Source organism: Suricata suricatta, chromosome 2, assembly GCF_006229205.1.
Source record: "Suricata suricatta isolate VVHF042 chromosome 2, meerkat_22Aug2017_6uvM2_HiC, whole genome shotgun sequence".
In the NCBI taxonomy this organism is placed as follows: domain Eukaryota; kingdom Metazoa; phylum Chordata; class Mammalia; order Carnivora; family Herpestidae; genus Suricata; species Suricata suricatta.
The window spans coordinates 143,686,852-143,706,645 of record NC_043701.1 but is presented as its reverse complement, the minus strand read 5'-3'; the positions used below and the strand labels follow the sequence as shown (position 1 = coordinate 143,706,645).

The 19,794-nt window shown below is 36.3% G+C and overlaps 1 protein-coding gene across 4 annotated transcripts in view; it reads right to left on the bottom strand.

Moving 5' to 3' along the window:
* Nucleotides 1–19,794, bottom strand: part of CCSER2 (coiled-coil serine rich protein 2) — a 159,456-nt gene that overhangs the window by 119,979 nt on the left and 19,683 nt on the right. The window contains exon 2 of one of the 4 annotated variants that reach the window (XM_029932048.1): nucleotides 185–258. The exons of the other annotated variants lie outside the window; for them this stretch is intronic. The gene's annotated coding sequence lies outside the window, so the exon portion shown is untranslated. The remainder of the gene's footprint in view (nucleotides 1–184; nucleotides 259–19,794) is intronic. 4 annotated transcript variants of the gene reach the window in all.

Here is a 19,794-nt window from a genome sequence, read left to right as displayed (position 1 = left end):
GAAGTAGAATAACTAAATGGAAGAGAAAAAGCAAATAGACATAATAGAAAATATCCTTACAATAAAAGAAAAAAATCCACAAAAGGAAAAATAAAATAAACCATAGATCTAAGTACATATCTAGATTAAAAGGATCAAGGATAAAGAAACAATTCTCCAGGATTGCAGGCAGAAAAAAAATCACCTTGTAACAATGACTGAAAATTTGATTTCCTGGACTGCCATTTACTAATCCCTGATGGTTGACAGAGATCTAGTCTGTGTTGGGTGAAAGAAAAAGGAGAATTTGATTCATTAGTCATTTATTCATGTATCTCTTCTGTTTACCCATTCTGAGCTCAAATCAATTAAGAATTTCAGGCCAACCAGAAAGGAAAATTGCTCTATGGTATATGGACACTCAGGTTTTGTGTCTGTGTTAACTCTGGAGTCACAGCTAAAACTGTAGAATTGGAAACAATAAACTCTCTATTGTCTATGTATCTACCATAATTCAGGTAGGTATTTACCTCTCATTACACGTACACATTACTTTCCTACCCTGACAGGGTATTAATAAATTAGATAATAAGTCTCTTAAAGCAGCACTGTTCTGAGTAGCTTATAGAGATAAATATGCATTTATATAAATTGAATTGAACAAAACTTCCAGAAAATACAAATATTGATCCTCAAATATTTTAAATGTGTTATACTTTTAAAAATTCTTACAAAAACTCAGAAAGGTTTTAAGAACTAAGGTCACATAACTAAGGTGTCTGGCAAAACAAAACTTGTTTTAGTAAAACAAATCTATCTTCTGATTTTTTATCTGTATTACAGATAACATAAGCATATATTTTTATTCAAGTAAAGTAACTTTAATGAAACACAGACTTAGTGATCAAATAAGCCATTCTTACTCATACAATAATGTTTAAGGTTATAAAAATACAAACCTGTGTTTAAATTGAATGATTATTCTGACAAATCTTTTTATGGCAACAGTAATTATGTTATATAGTGTCAGTTAACAGATAATTTTCAAGAACTTTAAAGGTAATTTAAAACCTTAGAGTAATGTTAAATTAAATTAACTGATGAATAATCATTCGCTCCTTAGATCATTGCTAAGTAAGACAGTATTAAAACACTGATTACTAAGCATAATTTCAAGCTTATATGCTTTGCTTCTTGTTATTGTATGCTATAGATAGATGACAGCTTGGGACACGTAAATGAACACACTAATTTTTGCTACTTTGAGAAACTGTATACTGGATCCCATTTTTATAAAAGTTAACATGATAGATAAAAACCACATAAAGATGTATGTGCACATATATACTTAAATATAACGACCTATTAGTAGTGGTTACCATTAGGGAATTGAGAATTGGTATAGTGAAGATTTCTTTTTACCTTTATATCTTTATTTAAATATTTTAAACATGACCACATTTTTGTAATTTAAAAAATCTTAACTAAAAAACTGCATCTTAAAAATAAACAATTTAGAGGTGCCTGGATAGCTCAGTTGGTTGAGCATCTGACTTCAGCTCAGGTCATGATCTCACTGTTCCTGAGTTTGAGCCCCACATCTGGCTCTGTGCTGACAGCTCAGAGCCTGGAGCCTGTTTCAGATTCTGTGTCTCCCTCTGTCTCTCTCTGCCCATCCCTTGTTTGCATTCTGTCTCTCTCTCTCTCTCCCCCAAAAAAATAAAAAATTAAAAATAAAAACAATTTATTCAATATTAAAAGATTCTTAATAGTTTAACTTAAAATGTTCAAAATTAAGTTTAATATTATATAAAACATTTAAAAGACATAAAAATAGAAGATGTTTGGAGAAAACAAAAAGGATCTTTTTATTCAAGAAATATAACTTCTTCATAAATACCACTTCAATTTCACCAGACCTCAACCTCAATTTAGTATGTTTTACTTGTCAATTTTGTGTTTCAAAATCTACTTTAACTCAATATCCATTCCACAACTAAAGTCCTTACCCTCATTATCTCTTTCTATATTGCTACAAAGGCTTCCTACATCATTAAGTCTCCCATCTCACTTCATATTCAAATTATCAAGTTACTCTCTTAAAGCACAGATCTGATCATATCATTCTACTGATTACAAATTATGCATGGCACAGGAACATCAAAGTAAAACCCAAAATCTACTATAGAGATAAAGCTTCTCTACTTGGTTCTACATTATCTTTGCAGTACTATACATTCTGGGCAAAGATGCATTATTGATCATTCCCCAAAATCTATCCTGTATTTTCTACTTTCTATGCTTTTGCTATTGTAAAGACCACCTTGAAGGCCCCATGCTCTAACTTCAAAATCCCTACACCCACAATCCTTTCCAATTATAACTGATTTTACATCCTGCTCTATTCCCTTAGCATCACTAATATAGCTGAGTCTGTCTAATTAGTCTAATTGTGTGCATGTCTATTTGACCCATAAGAAAGTAAACCTGTTTAAGAGCATAAACTGAGTCTTATATACTTTGGGACCTGCTACAAGACCACACATTTGAAAGATCCCCAACTTTTAAAGTACATTTGTAATCTCCTACTGCAAGTTAATTTAATAAATGATAAGTCGAGTGAAACTTGGTTTTAGGGACCTGTGATTAACTGGTAGCAGCCACCTCGAGTAATATGATGAGAAAAACTCAGAAGTCAAATTCAGACTCTGTGATAAATTATCATGATCAAACAACAGTATCTGACATGACCAGAAAAAGGACAGGGGATATCCATTTCCAGATTACTGCCATCTTTTTTATAATAGTCTTTACCACAAAACATACTCCCACACCTACAGCCACTTTCAGGATAACCTCGAGAAAACTAGTAATGATGCTATAAATAAGGGTCATTTTACAAATCACTAAGTAACACACATTAAAGATTCTGCTCTCTGGTGAGTCAGTCTGTGAATCAGAAAGGCTTTAATATTTCCTTGCCTATCATAAGTAGACTAAGGACAGGACATTCTATTCCTTCACTTCTCCATTCCTCTATTTTACTGCCTAAAATGAGAGTAATGTATATTATCTCTCAAGAACACCAGGGTACTAATAATTTAGAGGCATAAGATAAGCCCACAAGAAAGACACACTATTACTATAAAGTGTTTGGGGTGTCACCACTCAGGAAAAATGTACTATTTCCTATCAAAAATGTTTTTTATTTCTAAATGCACAAATGCTTATAACATAAATGAAATTAATCATCATGGGCTGTGGTCTTCAGTATAAACTAATCTGACCATTCAAATATAAAGCTTGCATATCTGCCTATATTATGAATATTGTCATTTTATTAATGAGCTACCCATTATGTTTAAATATTCATGAAATTTTCTCCTACATTTGCTTATATAACTATGAAATAAAGTAAAACAGACATTGTGAGCCTTCCTCATTTTAGTAGCTATGCTACCTCTGATACACTTCCCCTGATATACAGTCTGTTAGGTGATTAAAAAAATGCAGTCATAACAATTTGAACAAGTACATGTTGGCTACAAAATCTCCTGATATCATCTTCTCTGACATACTTCAATATTGTCTGTGAATTTTAATTTCATGCTGAACTAAAAATAATACCTGTCATAGAGCCTGGAGATGTCTGAGCTTTTCTGATTTAAATTCTGTAAAATAAGTTTTTAAAGTATAGCAGGTTTACACTATTAGTATTTCACACTTGAATTTTCAAAACCACATACAAATTTTTTATATATATGATTTTTTATTATCAAATTGGCTAACATACAGTGTATATAGTGTGCTCTAGGTTTTGGGGGTAGATTCCCATGATTCATCGCTTACATACAACACCCAATGCTCATCCCAACAAGTGCCCTCCTCAATACTCATTACCCCTTTTCCCCCTCCCCCCATCCCCCCCATCGACCCTCAGTTTGGTCTCTGTATTTAAGAGTCTCTTATGGTTTGCCTCCCTCCCTCTCTGTAACTATTTTTCCCCTCCCCTGCCCCATGGTCTTCTGTTTAAGTCCCACATATGAGTGAAAACATACGATATCTGTCTTTCTCTGACTTATTTCACTTAGCATACCTTCCAGTGCCATCCACATTGCTGCAAATGGCATGATTTCATTCTTTTCTCATTGCCAAGTAGTATTCCACTGTATATACAAACCACATCTTCTTTACCCGTTTATTAGTTGGTGGACATTTAGGCTCTTTCCATAATTTGGCTATACTACATATAAATGTCTAATAAATCAAAGTTTGGGGGTATTTTTTTTTTTTGGTTTTGGTTTGTTTGCTCGTTGCTTTTAAAAGAAATTCACAACAAGGGGCCCCTGGGTGGCTCAGTCGGTTACTCGTCGGGTGACTTGATGTCAGCTCAGGTCATGATCTTGCAGTTCTTAAGTTTGAAGCCTGCATTTGGCTCCATGCTAACAGCCTGCTTGGGATTAGGTCTCTCTCCTTCTCTCTCTGCCCTGCCTACACACACTTTCTCTCTCAAAATAAATAAACTTAACCAAAATAAATTAATTAATTAAATAAAAGGAATCCACAATTGGATGGAAAGGGAAAAGAAAAAGCAAATTTTACTGAGTATTTACATATGATTATGTTTGTATGTATGTATGGGTCCTGCTTACCACTCCCTCCTTGTTTAATATTCACAACATTACGTGTGGATTTCCTCCCATTTTAAATAGATAAACCAAGATTCAGAAAGGCTAAAATAAAATACTTGTCTAAAACAACTAAAATGGATCAGGTTCAAATCCACCTGATTCCAGAGTCCACGTATACTGCTTTCCTGACAAAGGAATGAATGTTTTGCGAGGCTTACTGAGAGGGACAAGAGTGAAGGGAAGGACTGGAGAGCTAAGATTAGGGGAGCAAAAATGTTGCAAAGAACCTAGGTATACTGAAATGAGAAGTTTTGCAGAGCAACACTAGAAGCTTTCACTTTTCAAGCTCCTTTCATATCCATTACCTTATCATCTGAGGAAACACCCACTCACATTCTTTTTTTAGTTTTTCAAATAGCTTGTTAGAAGGTATGAACTGCCTGCTTTTGGGGGCTGTACATAGGCATAAATTTACTAATGAGACCAAGAGCAAAGAACTGAACAGCAATACTGATGACTGCATACACATAACCAGTCACTTTTTTTAATTTTTATATTAATTTACTTATTTTGAGAGACACAGAGACAGCATGAGTGGGAGGTGGGCAGAGAGAGGGGGAGATATAGAATCCCAAGCACACTCTGCACTATCAGCACAGAGCCAAATGTGGGGCTTGAACTCAAGAAACTGTGAGATCATGATCTCCGTCAAAATCAAGAGTCGGATGCTTAACCGAATGAACCACCCAGGAGCCCCACCAGTCACTTTTTAATATGTGCTTTCACATTTAAGTAACTATATCTTAATTTTTTTTTTTTTTTTTTACCTTCTGTTACTCAATCACTTCCCCCAAATCCCTTCTACCCTGTTTCTCTTAGCTTTCCTCTGTGGCACAAACTGATTCAAGGCTTGATTACAACAATTAAATAAACAAAACTGACACTTTGAGCCAAAAATAAACATTTAAAACAGTATTTTATTCCAGAATGTTCATAGTTTTAAAAAGAGCCCATCAAGCTCAACACAAAGTCCCATTACTGTACCAAGCTGACCCTTCTGTCCTCCAGTTACAACTTTTTACTCAGGCAGATTGGTATCAAAACAACTTGTGAAAGAGAGGCTTTAAATTAGTTTGTGGCTTAGGAACATTAAATAATGTTATTAAATGTAGATTCAAAGTACATTACTTTCTGAAATTTTTATTTAAGGAACAAGGAGAACACTCGTAGATAAACCAGAAGCTGCCCTTGGACAAACAACAAAAACTCTCCCTTCAAATTTTATCATTTAGTTCTAGCAAAACTCACCTGTGTGGGGCATATGAATGACATTAGGGTGCTGAGGGCTAAGTAAAGAATGATACATGCCAAGCTGCTTGAATAATGACCAAGCCTAACACCTCAGTGGTTGCACTACCTTTTAAAATAGTATACAGGCATAACAATTAACCACAGACATTTTATAAAACACTGGGCATGGAAAAAACATGGCATGTAATCCTTTAGTATTTTGGACATGCTCAAGCAAAGCTCCTATTTAATTAATAGGCAATGGGGACAGGGCTACAGAGGATCAAGTATTAGGGAGAAGGATGACAGGCATAACATAACACAGATTGCTAGGCTCTAAGTTCACAAATGGCACAGACTAAATTTGATATACCTGAATACATTACCCAACCCTAATCTTGTTCAGTAGATGGCAGACAATAAATATCCCAAAATGAAATATTTTGTTAGGACTTAGTTGTACTAAAAGAATAATATCATAGAAAAATAAATTTTAGTAGTAACTGACCTAACAGAATATACCAGGGTAATTTTCTTAAAAGAGCTATTGGTTACATGCAACAATACAGATGAATCTAGCAAGATCCTTTAAACACAAGAATCCAGATACTTAAGAGTACATATAGTGTGGTTCCATTTATAGAAAGATCAGAATGTCACTTCCACTTAGGATGTAGATGGCTGCAAAAAATGTCACTACTACCTAACAACTTGGAACAGCCAGATAATCTCCAAAATCCCAACTTTTCTCGAGCCAGTCAGAGAGCCAACATCAGAAGGCAACCAAATAATCCAAATTCCAAAGGGGGCCAACATCCTCCAAGAAGAGACAAGACATTTTAAGTTTCATTTTTAACAGAGCATATGAGAAGGAGGTGATCACCATAAGGAGTAATAAGCTACCGTTTTCATGAACACTTAAACACCAAATGTGGAGTAAAATGTCAGTTTGGAATAGCAAGCTCTCTTCCAAGGGCTTCGACATACTGTTCAAGGAAAAGGCTTCAGAAGAGCCTCCTTCCTTTCTTTTTTTTTTTTTAAATGTTTTATTTATTTTTGATACAGAGAGAGACAGAGCATGTGAGGGGGAGGGGCAGAGAGAGAAGGAGACACAGAACCGGAAGCAGGCTCCAGGCTCTGAGCTAGCTGTCAGCACAGAGCCTGACACGGGGCTCAAACCCACCAACTGTGAGATCATGACCTGAGCTGAAGTCGGAGGCTTAACCAACTGAGCCACCCAGGTGTCCCGAAGAGCCTCCTTTCAATGGCACAAGCATACAGGAGATGATAAGAGGCTAAGCTTGGACAAGGACAAAGCCCCACTGGCTTCTATGCATCCTTCTATCTTATGACGCAAAGCCTTAAACAGCTGGGGACGGGGCAGCGAACCCTCTCACCTCTAGGACACAGAGAAAGATCCATTGCACCTGGGGAAATAGAATGAAACATAAAAAATGTTCAGTTGATCCATTTATATAAAGGGAAGATCAAGAACAAGCTAAACTAATGATGGTAAAAAAGATTAGAACAAAGCAGTGGTTCACCAATGTTGGTGTGCATCAGAATCACCTGGAAGGGCTAATCAAACCAAGATTACTGCCCCATGGCCAACCCAGAGTTTCCATGTCAATATGTCTAAAATAGGCCTTAAAACATGTATTTCTCCAGGTTACATATTGAAACAAAGATTACCTCTATGAGAAGAAATTGACTGAGGTGTTGGTAACAGTCTATAACTTAACCTGGATGGTGTTTCTCAGGTGAACGCTTATGTAAAAATTCATCAAGAGGTATATCATTTAAGATTTATGTACTTTACTGTATGTGTTATAACTCAATGTAAAAAAAGTTTCTCTGAAGATTTAAAACTCTTCACACTACTTCCTATATTTCAAAGCAATCATTTAAATGCTGCAAGTTTTCCACATAGCAGAATCATAACTAACGAATGCAGAAAAAAACATGAAATCACAAAATAAGAAAACCAGATATACTTGGTGTTGGTTAGCAAGCAACCCCTAATGAATATATCCAGAAAGCAATCATTAATGATTGGTAAATCCATTAGTTGAAAAAGACACCTGAATCTGAATCAATCTTAAAGTCCTATTATGAGACAAGAAAACATACACAGGACCATCCAGGAAATATCCTTGCCCAAAAAAACTCAATTTGTATCTATTCAAGCCTCTAGATCTATAAGTTTACAGGAAAGACAAGGAACAGAAAAATGTTAAAACATAAAGATAAAATCAACCAAATCTAGAATGTGAAAAGACTATAATAGGAAGGATGTAGTTTCTTTCCTCAGCCAACAGAAAGAGAATGTTACAAGCTTAAGAGATATATGAATTAATCCTTCACGTGGATTCTAATGTAATCAGCCCCCAATAATGAAAACTGTTTTTGAGACAATTCAGGAAAATTGATCATGAAATGGGTATCGGATCACATAACAGACTTTATTTTTTTGTTGTTGTTGAGGGTGTTAAGAGTATATTGCTCATACCTTTAAAAATAAGTGTTGTACATAAAACAATACTGATACTGCTAAAAGCTGAGTGGTAACACATGGGCAGAGTGGGGGATCACCATATTGTAGAGAAGTATGTTTAAGACCTCTATATAATTTTTCCTTTAAAAAAGTAAACATCAAATAAGGACATTTCCATAAGAGGAAGAGGGGTGTAATAAAGTCAGCATATTTGACATGCTTCCCCCCTCCCTTAGCATTCTCTGTCTCTTCCTCTTGATCCACCCCCCTTTCCTTCCTCCCCTCCTATCCAGTCCCTTCAGGAGGACTTCTCTTTTTCCCTCAGCCGGACTCAGTTTATACTTCCATTCAGAGAAATCCCAATGTCTGTATCTCTATATTTAACTTCTCCCACAGAGGGCTCTTGATTTAGCAGAACCATAAGTCATAAAATGCTCTAATCAAGGTTTGAGAGGTTCCATTAAGAGAACAACTATCTTGGAAAGTGGTAAAAGGTGATTAATGTTAAGAGGGTAATGAAGCTGCCCAGATTAGAATGTTATACTCACCACTTCCTAAGAGTATGGCACAGAACAAATTACTTGGCCTCTCATTAAATTTGTTTTTCATATGTAAATAATGGATAAATAATAGTACCTAATCATGGCTCTTATCTCTTAAGACTGTGTTGTTTGTAGATTACCGTAACACTCTGATCTGATGAAGCTAATCTGGACCTGTTTTAACATTTGCAAAGGGATATTTCATGAAACACTATCAAGTAATAAGAACAACAGGCATCCTTGACCCTACCACACCTGAGTGTGACCATAATACAAAGCTCAGAATGATGCAAAAGTTGCTGTGTCCCACATTACTTTGAGTTACAAAAGTGAGACACTTAGTAATTTACTTTTTAAGTAAAACAAAATGTTTCCACCAAAATGTCCAAATCACTATGCATTGTATCCAACCAAGTCACAATGCAAATACATCCATTTTCAATTTATTTTAAAAAAATTCATTATCAGCCTGACACAGATCTCTCTATAATACTCCCAGCTCCCTTCCTGTATTTAAACTTTAAAGACACAGTATTTAATACAAGACACTACATTAAATCACAAAACTCAAATTTTAATGTATCTCAAATATGATTGAACAACAAATAATATTTAAATAATAAACCAACCTGATAAAATCAGGTAAAAAATTGTTCTGATAACCAAATACTGAGTAATATACAGAATTCAATAGTATATACTTGGTGCAAGACCTACAGGGACACCTTCTCTGATAATTTAAGAGGCACCTCAAGACCACAGGATCTGTCCCAGAGTTATCATAACAACTCAGTTATTTCTCTAAAATAGAGATTGCATGGATTAGAGATTTCTAGCTAAAAGAATAGCTGGATTGCAACCCTCCAATCTTACAGAATTTCAAAATGGACATTCAATGTTTTCTAGTTCCTTCGAGTTGCAAGTACCCAAAAAGCAGACAAACCAAGTTTCCAGTCAGTTGTGAATTATATACAATATTATTAGTAATAACTGAATCAACTAAACCTTTGGGTATACAGCTCTTAAAAAAAAAAAAAAGGTCCACCTATAGCTGAGAGTTAGATGCTCCCATCACTTGAATCAGTAGCAGCAGGAGAAGGTTACAGGAGTCCTTTTGAGGAGCAAACTTCACAAAACCAATCAGGGTCCTGGGACCATGAGGAAAAAATAAATGCTGAAGGTTCACATATCCTACAAACAAAGGTTCCTCTACTCATTATCAACTCATAAGCTTTTATACTTGTAAAGGAAGCATGTAAACATGTTGAGAGAAGTTATAAATCTCTTTTTTCCTCAATAGGTCTCTGTACATGCTCATCAGCATGAGCATGACACCAAGAATGTTATACTCTCTGAAGTATCTATCTGAAGATAGATTTTTCTTGCATAAGCCAACTACCTGAACTAATGCTCAGGCAAAGCTGCAGAAATGAACTAGGTTGACCTTAGATCACTATGTGGTTTTTCAAGGGCAATTATGAATTTACAAGATATTTAACCTACATGCTAACTAACCAGAATCTAACCTCAAACTAGATGTCCTTTGTGATCTCTACAAGGTCTAAAGGGCTCTCTCTGCTCCCTCCCCTGCTTGCATACTCTGTCTCTCTAAAATTAAAAAAATTTTTTTAATTTAAAGATTTTTTAAAAAGTATAATGAAAATGCCTATAACATATATTCAGTAATTTAATCAAAAGACTCATTTTTAGGAGTGTGTAGGTGACTGAGTTAGTCAGGTGGCCAACTCTTGATTTCTGCTCAGGTCATAATTTCACAGTTCATGAGTTTGAGCCCCACATCGCATCTGTGCTAACAGTGCAGAGCATACATGGGATTCTCTGTCTTCCCCTCTCTCTGCCCTTCCCCTGCTCACTCTCTCACATACTCTCTCTCTCTCTCTCAAAAAAAAAAAAAAAAAAAAAAAAAAAAGGAAGAAAGAAAAGACTCATTTTTAAAATTCTCAGCATCCAGCACAGAGTCTGACACATAAAAGACACATATCAGTGCACACAAATGAATGATATTCTGGGGCTAGCTCAGGTCTAAATTCCAAGAAACAGGAAAATCTGTGGAAGATAGACTCTGCAGTGTCTCTTATGACTTCAATAACAAACTCTTCTTCCTAGGGGACCAAGAGGGTCGAAAGACCTAATTGTCCCTGCTGAAGACAAGAGAAGACAACATGACTGTGAGGGGCCTTAAAGATAATAGCTAATTTTTATCAAGGATGGTATGTGCATGGCACTATTTTAAGCAGTTTATAAGAAATATTGTCTTTTAAAAAATTTTTTTAATGTTCGGGTTTTTTTTTTCAATTTTTGTGTGAGAGAGAGAGACAGAGCACGAGCGGGGTAGGAGCAGAGAGAGAGGGAAACACAGAATTCAAAGCAGGCTCGAGGCTCTGAGGGTCAGCATGGAGCCCGACACAGAGCTCGAACTTACAAACCGGGAGATCATGACCTGAGCTGAAGTCAGATGCTTACCGACTGAGCCACCCAGGCACCTCAAGAATTACTGTATCTTAACCACACTGTAATACAATAGAAGTGCATTTATTCTCATTTGCGAGATGGAGAAACAGGTTTCCAGAACTTGGAGAACTTGTCCAAGTTCATAATAAAATACAAAGACCACTGAGCCCAAGTCAGTGTCACTCAGTACAGAGTGTAGTGGTAGGAGGAGTAGCAACAGCAATAGCATCTCTAACACTTATAGCTCTTAACTATGTATTAGGCAATGTTCTAAGGATTTCACAGATATTAACTTATTTACTCTCCACTTTACGAAGTAAATATGGTCTTTATTTTACAAACAAGGAAACTAAACAGAGAGGAGTTAAGTAGTTTTCCCAAAGTCACAAAGCTAGTTAGTAGTGGGGCTAGGATTCAAATTTAATTACCCTATATAGCTTCTCCCCCAATTCATTTTCTTAAGCTAACACTCAATATACCTGCTTTTTCCAAACTGCTGACCATAACATAAATTTACTAGTTTATGACAGGCAACTTGTTGTTGTAAATGAGAAGACTATAATAGAATGGACTCCTCCATTCTTTTCCCAGTGCATTTTCTAGTGCCCAACAAGGTGGCTGAGATCCTGGAGGTGGCAAACTACAGGAAAAGCATAAGTAATCGATGTGTGTAGTTCCACAATGGGTGGGCAAGGAAACAGATTTAACAGTGAAAAAGTATTCAAGAACTTACTCATGGAGCACAAATCAGAAAATCTGTTTCTTTTTTTCAAAATAACCTTTTTCTAAGATAGCAACACTTCAGGGAAACTTCTAGAAGAATATGAGGAAAAGGGTGGGGAACTGAGAACATAAGATTAAAGATGCTCAATTTAACGCTAATTAAAAAAAAAAACAGCCACTGAACACAAGTATGTAAAATTAAAAGAAAGAAAAAAAAGAACCAGTTTCCAGAGCCTCCTGAAGGACTGAAAACAATATACAAACTGTGATTTTTTTTTAAGAATATCAAGTAAGATAAAAACATTTTTTAACAATGAATTGTGACATGGGTAGGAAGTGTATTTTGAAATAAATCTTTTCTTTTAGGTTTATTTATTTATTTTTTTTTAGTAATTCTACACCCAATGTAGGGCTCAAACTCACAACTCTGAGATTGAGTCATATGCTCTTCCAGCCAGGCACCCCATGTATCTTAAAATAACTCCATATTTTTAGCTGAAACTAAAAAAAAAAAAAAAAAAATGAAATGTGAACTAAAAATCAGACTACTACACACAAAAAAAGAATTAAAGTTTCTTCTAGATTAAGCCAAAGAAGATACTCTCATCACCTAAAGAAATTAGAGGTGGCTAAGAAATCAGCAGAGAAAAATGAAAAGCAATGCTCTAAACAGGAAGATGACCCCCGAAGAATACAAAACACTAATTTGAAAGGATATGTGCACCCCTATGTTTATTGCAGCAACATTTACAATAACCAAATAATGGAAGCAGCCCAACTGTCCATCAACAGATGAATGGATAAAATAGGATGTGTTATACATATACAATGGCATACTACTCAGCCACAAAAAAGAATAAAATATTGCAACAACATAGATGGAAGTAAAGAGTATAAACGCTAAGCAAAATAAGTCAATCAGAGGAAGACAAATACATATGACAAATTCATATGTGGAATTTAAGAAACAAAACAAATGAACAAAGGGAAAAGAGAGAGAGAAAAACCAAAAAACAGACTTTTAACTATGGAGAACAAACTGATGGTTGTACCAGAAATGGTGGGGGGAGAAGATGGGTGAAATAGGTGAAGGGGATTAAGAGTACACTATCTTGATAAGCACAGAGTAATATATATTTGAATCACTATATTGTATACCTGAAACTAATATAACACTGTATGTTAATTACACTGGTATTAAAACATAATAAATAGGAAGATTACAAAAAGAGCACTGGAAGCAGAACTGGCTGATCCAGATGATACAGAGAGAAGTTTCAAAAAGCAGCTGAGAAAGAAATCTTAAGTAAAAGGAGCAATACTGAATCGGAAGCTAGTCAGCTTCATTATTTTAAGGAAATTACGGAACAAATAAGGGAAAACATAGCTATAAAATGACAACTGAACACACAATGGAATATTATTCAGCCATACAAAAATCTTGCCATTTGCAACAACATAAATGAAGCTAAAGTATAATGCTAAGCAAAATAAATCAGTCTGAGAAAGGCAATTACCATTGATTTCACTCATGTGAAATTTAAGAAACAAAACAAACAATAGGGTGCCTGGGTAGCTCAGTTGGTTGAGCAACCAACTCTTGATTTTGACTCACGTCATGGTCCCAGGGTCGTGGGGTGGAGTCCTGCATCAGGCTCTGCACTCAGTGGAGCCTGCTTAGGATTCTCTCTCTCTCCCTCTCACCCTCCCTCTCTCTCTCTCTCTCTCTCTCTCTCTCTCTCAAACAAATAAACAAAATAAGAGACAGAAAGAGACAAATCAAGAAACAGACTCTTAGAAGGAGTTAAGATGGAAGAGAAGTAGAGGGACCCTGGGCTTTCCTCATTCCTTATACATGGCTGTACTGAGGTTGAAACACTTGGAATACCTAGGAAATCAATCTGCAGACTGGCAGGATTTCCACGGTTGGAGTGCGACAGCGTGGCAGGTGCAAGGTGCATGGAAGTGAACTAGGGGACAGAAAAACAGCAGTGCCATGGAGGTGAGAGAACACTTTCTGCTGAAACACAACAGATAGAGAAAAAGGGGTTGAAAGAAGGTGGCATTGGGTTCCTATAAAAGGAAAACATCTCTGGACCACAGACTGGGTATTGAGAAGTACTGACTATCATAGTTTTTTGTTTGTTTTTTTTTCCTGCAAACAACATGTGGAGATCAAATTCGGAGGTTTTGGAAGTGCACTACTCTCTCCAGAGCAGAGCTGTGGTATGCACTCAGGGGAAAAGCAGGGAGCCAGCCGCGGAGTGCATAGTGTGGTGTAGGGATCTCCAGGGCACACTGGGAGAGAACATTCCCCTTCCTGGAGTACTTCTGGAAGTGGGTATACTGCCTCTCCAAGGACAAAAGACCCTGTAGGTGCCAGGAAAAGACCTTTGACCAGCAGGTAACAGAGGCATACCCAAAGAGTATATAACCTTATTGCTGCTTTTAGCAGTGCTACATCATAGATTCCACACACCGCACAGGCATGGAACTGTTTTTCTGGGACAAAGGACATCAGCATGGAGAGCATGGACATGCATGGAGAGGCTCTATTCCACAGGAGGAGGCCAGGTCTGCAGGGTGCTGTGTCCTCTAAGACTTCAAGTTTTGAATCCAAGCTGTGTGCTAAAGAAAAAACACAGCAGAGCTGTGGCGGGCAAGCTGACCTCCCTCGCTCTTCTGTAAGGGCTACATGAATAGCGGGTGGTATGAGATCCCCTGTTTGGGACAAGAAATTGGGGTGGTGCCAGTTCTCCCAAAAACCACCACAGTGGGACTTCAGAGAGCAACACAGAGGTCTCTAGTGGAGGAGGGACTCGCATACACAAAACCCCACCCCACTGAGTCTGGCAATTGTTTATTTACCAGGGCAAGACTGACTGAGCCAGCCCAGCAGTCTTCTCCAAAGGAACAGCATAGCCAGGACCCTGCATGCACAATGTACTGATTTCAGAGTGCTTCAAATGACACCCACAGTTCTGGTGGAAAGAGGACCAGGCTTACTTTTTTTTTCCTTTTTCCTTTTTTTTTCTTTTGGAACCAGGCTCATAGTTTTTTGTTTGCTTATTTGCTTCATTTCCTTTTCTCTTTTCAACTAGATCAGGCTTCTTTATTTATTTTCCTTTTTTCCCCTTTGTTCTTTTTTTCCCTTCTTTTTCTTTGCAATCAGTCTTATAGTCTTTTGATTGTATGCTTGTTTTTTATTGTTGTTACCTTTTGTTTTCTCTTTTTTGGGGATCAGGCTTCCCCGCTCCCTCTTTTTGCCACACTTATCTTAACTAACAAATCAGAGCACACCTAGTTATAGGTCCAAGGACTTCACACTGCAACCAAGGAGCTCTGTAGGGGGCTTACCAGTAGGAAAGAGCAGCCAAAATACAACAGCAGAGTACACAGAGCACACAACAGAAACACTTTCTCAAGTGCCAGGTCCTGAACAGTATATGACCCGTTTTTAATAGAGCAGTACTCTCGGGTGCAGGAAACATAACAAACTTTCAAAACACACAAAAGACAGAGACTTACTCAAAATAACAAGATGGACGAATTCTTCCAGCCAGGAAAGGCCAAGAAGAAATCACAGCCAGGGATTTGTTCAAAACAGATACAAGTAATATAATGGAACAAGAATTTAGAACAACAATTTAGTCATAAGACTACCAGCTGGGCTTGAAAAAAAGCACAGAAAACACTAGATAAACCCTTGCTGTAGAGATCAAAGACCGAAAAGCCCATCAGGATGAAATTAAAAATGCTATAACCAACTGGATACAGTCACAACGAGGACTGAAGAAGCAGAGGAAAGAATAGGTGGTGCAGAAGATAAAATTATGGAAAATAATGAAGCTGAAAAGAAGAGGGAAAGAAAACTATTAGGTCATGAGGGAAGATTTTTAGGAACCTAGGGATTCCATAAACCAAAACAATGTCTGCATCATACAAGTCCCAGAAGAAGAAGAGCAGGTAAAGGAGGTAGAAGGTTTATTTGAACAAATTGTAGCTGAGAACTTCCCTAATCTGAGGAAGGAAACAGGCATCTAGTCCAAGAGGCATAGACACCTCCTCTCAAAATCAATAAAAACAGGTCAATACCATGACATATAGTGAAACTTGAAAAATACAAAGATAAAGAGAGAATTCTGAAAGTAGCTAGGGTCAAAAAGTCCTTAACTGACAAGGTTAAACACATAAGATTAGCAGCAGACCTGTTCTCTGAAACTTGGCAGGCCAGAGGAAGTGGCAGGAAATACTCAACATCCTGAATAGAAAAAATACACAGCCAAGAATTCTTTATCCAGCAAGTCTGTCATTAAGAACGGGAGAGAAAAAAGTTTCCTTGACAAAAACTAAAAGAGTTCATAACCACTAAACCAGCCCTGCTAGAAATTTTAGCAGGGTGGCGGTAGGGGTGGGGGCGCATGAATGGAGAAAAAAAAATGTAACAAAGACTACAAAAGACCAAAAAACATCATCAGACACACCAACTCTATAGGTAACACAATGGCACTAAATTCATATCTTCCAATAAACACTCTGAATGTAAATGGACTAAATGCTCCAATTAAAAGGCATAGGGTATCAGAATGGATTAAAAAACAAGATCCATCTGTATACTGCCTACAAGAAAGTCACTTTAGACCTAAAGATACACCTGCAAATTGAAAGTGAACAGATGGAGTACCATCTATCATACTAATGGACATCAAAAGAAAACCAGAGTAGCCATATTTATATCAAACAAACTAGACTTTAAAACAAAGACTGTGGGGCGCCTGGGTGGCTCAGTCGGTTAAGTGTCCGGCTTCGGCTCAGGTCATGATCTCGCAGTTCCTGGGGTCAAGCCCCATGTCGGGCTCTGTGCTGGCAGCTAGCTCAAAGCCTGGAGCCTGTTTCAGATTCTGTGTCTCCCTCTCTCTCTGATCTTCCCCTGCTTGTACTGTCTCTCTCCATCTCTCAAAAATAAATAAAAAACATTAAAATAAAATAAAATAAAATAAAACAAAGACTGTAACAAGAGTTGAAGGGCATCATAATTAAAGGGTCTATCCATCAAGAAGATCTAACAATTGTAAATATTTATGCCCCCAACTTGAAAACAACCAAATATATAAATCAATTAGTAACAAACATAAAGAAACTCATTGATAATAACACAATAATAGTAGGAGACTTTAATACCCAACTTACAGCAATGGATAGATCACCTAAACAGAAAATCCACAAGGAAACAATGATTTTGAATGACAGACTGGACCAAATGGCCTTAACAGATATACTCAGGACATTCCATCCTAAAGCAGCAGAATACACATTTTTTATGAGTGCACACAGAACATTCTCCAGAACAGATCACATACTGGACACAAACCAGCCCTCAATATGTACAAAAAGATTGAGATCATACCATGCATATTGTCAGATCATGACACTATGAAACTTAAAGTCAAACACAAGAAAAAATTTGTAAAGCCCTCAAATACATGGAGGTTAAAAAACATCCTACTAAAGAATGAATGGGTCAACAGGAAATTAAGGAAGAAATTAAAAAAAAAAAAAAAAAGGAAGCAACTGAAAATGAAAACATGACAGTCCAAACTCTTTGAAATGAAGTAAAGACAGTCCTAAGAGAAAAGTATATTGCAATTCAGGCCTCTTTCAAGAAGAAAGGTCCCAAATACCCAGTCTAATCTTACACCAAAAGGAGCTAGAAAAGAAGCAGTAAATAAAGCCTAAAGCCAGCAGAAGGGATATAATAAGGATTAAAGATGAAATTAACTATATAGAAACAAACAAACACAAACAAACAAACAAAAAAAGGTAGAACAGATCAATGAAACTAAAAGCCGGTTCTTTGAAAGAATAAACAAAATTGATAAACCCCTCACCAGACTTGTCAAAAAGAAAAAAGAAAGGATCCAAATAGATAAAATCACAAATGAAAGAGGAGAGATCACAATCAATACCACAGAAAATACAAACACTTATTAAGAGAATACAAAAAATTATATGCCAACAAACTGGGTAATCTGGAAGAAATGGACAAATTCCTAGAAACTCATAAACTACCAAAACTGAAACAGGAACAAAAAATTTGAACAGACCTATAACCAGCAAGGAAACTGAATCAGTCATCAAAAATCTCCCAAGAATCTTGAGCTAGATATTTGAGAGAAAGAGAGTGAGGAGGGGATGTGCAGAAAAAGAGGGGAACAGAGGATCTAAACTGGCCTGTGCAGCTGACAGCAGAGGGCACGATGTGGGGCTCAAAGTCATGAACCGTGAGATCATAACCTGAGCTGAAGTCAGACACTCAGGAGACACCCAGCAGCCCCTCATCATGGTTCATGAGTTTGAGCCCCGCTTCAGGCTTTGCACTGACACCACAGAGCCTGCTTAGAATTCTCTCTCTCCCCCTCTCACTGTTTGTGCTCGCTCGCTCTCTGTAAGATAAATAAATAAACTTTAAAAAAAACAAAACCTGAAAACTTGACACACACAAATTTATTAGATACTCTCTCCACATGAAAAATATGAATGGGACATAAAGAATAGATAAATGAGATAAAAATAACTTCTTAGCAAGAAAAATACTTTGAAGTAAAATTGGATGGAATAAATAGAAGTGCTAATAACTTCTATACCCTTGAAAATGCCACTTTGTCATATAGTATACTTCAATAAACCAGACTTTTAGAATTGGGAAATCACAGCTCATATAGGAAACTGAGTCCAGAGAAGTTAAGAAAATTGCCATTCACAGAGTTTGCTGGCCACAGAGCCAGCTTTTCTGACACAGGATGGACCCAGCAATTCTTTCAGAATTTATTCAACAGACACAACAAATAATTAGATATAAACAATAAGAAAGAAACCTACTTTCATTCTAAATGTTCTCCTATCTCCTTAATATTCATCCAATAAAATTTGATTTTCTTCACATACCAATTAGAATAATAATTTTCAACAATATTTTCCGGATTTATTTACTAATACCCAATGGTGTTGTTTTCTATTCTTTTTGGTTGACAAAAAAATTAAGGCTTTTATGAGAAAAAAGCCTTCCAAATACTAAGTAAATATCTGTAAGTTTGGACACTATTAAATAATTCAGTTCTAAAAATATTTTTCTATAAAAATAAAGCATGGATTTATTTTTAAGTTTGCTTTTAAATATGCTAATAGAGCATATCAAGTAAACTTTTTCTCAGAAATAACTGTCTAATCTGTAGTTATAATTACAACTTAATTATTAGTTTTGACAAAAAAATAATATTAAAAGATAAGTCTATTTCAGGACAATAAGAATTATAGTATTGAGACAGAATATTCAAATAATATACTAGCAGTATACAGTACCTTTGAGAAATAACTTAGAAATATACTAGCAGTGCACAGTACCTTCAAGAATTAATTTAGATAGCAAAGAATGTCCTGAACAACCCCTCTGTTATTCAGTATATCTCAGGTCCCTAACCCAATTTGATATCTCATCATGAAAAATTCATATGTGTTTACATCTCAAGGAAACAAACTTTGCTCCATAGTTTAACTTGCACAATTTTAGCTGATGAGTTCAAATGGGTTAATAGTGTGATAAGGCCACAAGGAATTGTAGACTACAGTAAAAGAAACACAGTATCTAAGTCAAGAAGACTTAATG